At 36.6% G+C, this 3,599-nt stretch overlaps 1 long non-coding RNA gene across 1 annotated transcript in view; it reads left to right on the forward strand.

The window, feature by feature from the left end:
* The window catches only part of LOC106525914 (uncharacterized), a 5,169-nt gene extending 2,751 nt beyond the window's left edge, over positions 1-2,418 (forward strand). The window contains exons 2-3 of the long non-coding RNA XR_001311189.1: positions 1,245-1,290; positions 2,284-2,418. This is a non-coding gene — a long non-coding RNA (uncharacterized LOC106525914). The remainder of the gene's footprint in view (positions 1-1,244; positions 1,291-2,283) is intronic.
* The last annotated feature ends 1,181 nt before the right edge of the window (positions 2,419-3,599 follow it).

Below are 3,599 nucleotides of genomic sequence, written 5' to 3' on the forward strand. Positions count from 1 at the left end.
GCCATGTGATTGGCTGATTAGAAATTAAGTGTTAACGAGCAGTTGGACAGGTGTACCTAATAAAGTGGCCGGTGAGTGTATGTTGTGACTTGGCACTACATACCATAAATAAACTGAATTGAATAGCAGTGCTGTAGCTATAACAGCAAAAATAAAATAAAATAAAACTTTAGACAAGGTTTACTTGTATTCCCTGTTCATTTATAGTCAAAAAAATACTCATCAAAAACTACACTTGCTATTCAAATCTCTGAGTGATGGGGCTTCAGTGTACCTCTTCTTATTCATTGATATTTTTTGGTGGTTGGCAAACAACAAAATTGGTGCATTACCACCACTGACTGGTATAGAGTGTGGACCAGAATGTCACTCAAGAATAAAACTCTGCCTGTGTTAATGTAAACATTATCTGATAAATGTTACTTTGAGTTATTTCTAAATAATTCAACTTAATTTAGATTAATTTTAAACTTTGAATCAACTGTTGTCTTTTTTGCTCATAATTTTGACAGTGTAACATAGTACTCATACTTACCACTACAATGTTTCCCTAAAATAAAGAGTGCTGTTTAGCCCAGTGTGTCCAAATCTGAGAAGAGAAATAATTGTCTCGTCTCTCCTCGTCCTCCCTGTACTTCTCATTTGTCCAGTCTTCTTTTGGATTTTATTGAACCAACATCCTTTCTTTTCTTTCTCCCATTGCTATTGCCATTTATCATTCATTTCCAATTTTTTATTTCTGTTTTAATAAAATTAACAACTAAATCCACTGATGCCTTTCTAACAGCCTTCTTTGTTGTCCTATTTACCATTTTGTTCCCTCTAACACTTTGATGAGCCGGTATCCATAAAAAGTTAACCATTAATCCCATCATATTTATTCTGTATAATGTTTGTTGAATTTCTATTAAAATATCTGGCCTGCTTTCTGAATGGTTGCCTTGTAAACTGACTAATGATTGAACTAGAATCTGAACAAAATCCCTGATCTTAATGGTTTTATTTCTTCAACCCACTGAATGGCTAATAATATTGCAAGCATTTCCTCTATGTAAACTGAAAGTTCATCATTTATTCTTTCCTGACTTTGACATTAAATTTTGGTACAATGAAAGCTATCCAACACTGGTTAATATATTTTAAAAATATTTGATGTAAATTTGAACATAACAGTAATATTTATTTACATAATTCATATGTGAGTTTAAAATTTATTTTTCATCCTCATTTCTCTGTTCAACAAGGTAAAATCTACCATGACAACTGGAAGTATCCAAGGCTGCATTACTGGTAATGGAACTGTTTGACTTTTCTATTTTGATTTCTATTGTTTTATGATTCACAATCTAACAAACACTTTAAAATATATAAAAATTTTTACCAACAAGGTTTTACTGTTTCTTGGGTTGGGTGATCCTGTCTATGGCCTCTTAATTTAGCCCAGTAATTTAGTGTAAATTGTTCTCTTCTAATTTTGAGCGCCATTTCTCTTATTTCTACCAATAACGAGTTGGGGTAGATCTAATTGTACCTGTACACAACTCAGTGCTTGATACTGAATATGATTTAACTTTTGAGAAGTTGTATCTGCTGCTGAATTATAAACAATGCTTCTATAGTCTATTACTGATCTAATTAACCCTGTATATATAGCAAAGTGTCTGTGACATGCATATCCATCGAAAGACAAAAAGTCAAAGAAAACTCATTTTTATTTACCTTACATAAAACTTGATTTTTACCCATTTGAACACATAAATGGCATAATTTCTTTTGAATTTGGATCAGCCAAAGTGAAACAGGAAGTGACATCAAAGGGGAACTTTTTAAGTAAGGGAACTCTCTAGTCTGTTTATTGAAATAATAATATTTGAACCCTGATTCTCATCTTCATCTCTCTTTGATAGAGACTCAAAATAATCTAAAGAAACATCAGCTTCTTCTCTACAGTCTGTGTCCCTAACCATTTTATCAGTGCTCTAATCCATGCAGACATTCCCCTTTGACATCACTTCCTGGTACTTCAAATGCAAATATCTCAAAAACTGTTCGTCTCAGCAGCGGGAATTTATTTTTGCAATATGTTATTGATGTTATCTTTCTAATAATGCCTTTATATTTATTTGAAAAATTTCATGTCACAGGCATTTTAAGTGCTGTCATATCTGCCCCCCAGTCACTTCCATTTTAACACCTCATTATATTTTATACCTTCTTGGATTTGTCTAAAATTTTCTGAATGTGTATGTTCCATGTGATCCTTTCATCAAACAAAACGCCAAGAAATTTAAATTGGTCCTGTAGATGGACACCATCAGCAGCTGCAGTGGATTCATTGATGAGCTTCCTTCCTGCCAGTTTAATGAGGTTTGGTCCACTGATGGATTTTTTGACACACCTTTTGAAGCAGACATGCCTTTTGTCCAAAATGTCTTTGCTGTCTTGCAAGATCTAGATCTTCAAAACTGAGCTGTTTTTGTTTTAGGTGGATATATTCTGATGAGTCCAGTTCAAAGGAGTTTCCCCACCAGTGACGGACGTGCCTACAGAGTGCCTGTTTGGTCTCCCCAGTTTACAGGCTCTGTCACACTATGACGTTTTAGACAACTTCTGCCAACTTATGAAAATATTGCTCAACATTAAGGATGTCTACGCTGTAGATGAAATAAAACAAATCTACTGGAAGCTTCTTTTGTACATACGCTTACTGTAATACTAACAAGTTAAATGAAAAAACTGTAAAGATGTAATAAAACAATAAACAGAGTTTTTGTCACTAACCGCTTTATGACCTCCAGCTAAAGCAGAACACTGGTGAAAATGGCTAAAACATCATTAGCTTATGGCTCAACAATAGATAATGCTGACTCAGCATCAACATCCATCCATTCATTCATGGATGGATGGGGCAAATAAATATTTGCTGATTAATGTTCTAAAATCATGAACTACAGAGCTCTGCTCGCTCCATGTACTCACCCATCATTCACTGTAATGATAGGTTTTGTGAGTTTCACTGAGATGTCGGACAACAAAGAAGATTTAAGGATTTTATTAAGAAATGAGCAGCTGGACCGAGAACAGCACGTCACGGGGATCCGGAGAATTCTTAAAAGACTTAGAGAGTCTATTGTGAATCCAGTACTTGTTACTTCCGGGTCTAGGACTTCGGCGTGGGCTGAGGGATTGAGGGTTTTCCATGAGGCAGGCTTGGGTCATGCACATGTGATCAGAAATACGAACCAGGGGCCTCATGTATCAACGGTGCGTACACACAAAAACCTTGCGTACGCCATTTTCCACGCAAAACTCCAGATGCATCAAAACTCAACGTGGAAATGTGCACAGCCCCATGCCAATTCCAGGGCTGGTGTCACAGGTTTTTGTGGTTCTGGTGGCGACACTTATGGTGCGTTCACACCGAACGCGATTTCAGCTTCAAAATCACAGCCAACGCTGAAGTTTGAAGCTTGTGCACTTTGAGGTCAGACGCAGGACAGCTGCGCTGCACGGCAGAGCCTCCCCGCCCCTCCCTCCTCTGTGGGGCTGTTTAATGTCGGACGAGGAAGTGGCTTTGCTTTATTTACAGAGAGCAAGAG

The sequence above is a fragment of the Austrofundulus limnaeus genome, unplaced genomic scaffold (genome assembly GCF_001266775.1).
Source record: "Austrofundulus limnaeus strain Quisiro unplaced genomic scaffold, Austrofundulus_limnaeus-1.0 Scaffold248, whole genome shotgun sequence".
Taxonomy (NCBI): domain Eukaryota; kingdom Metazoa; phylum Chordata; class Actinopteri; order Cyprinodontiformes; family Rivulidae; genus Austrofundulus; species Austrofundulus limnaeus.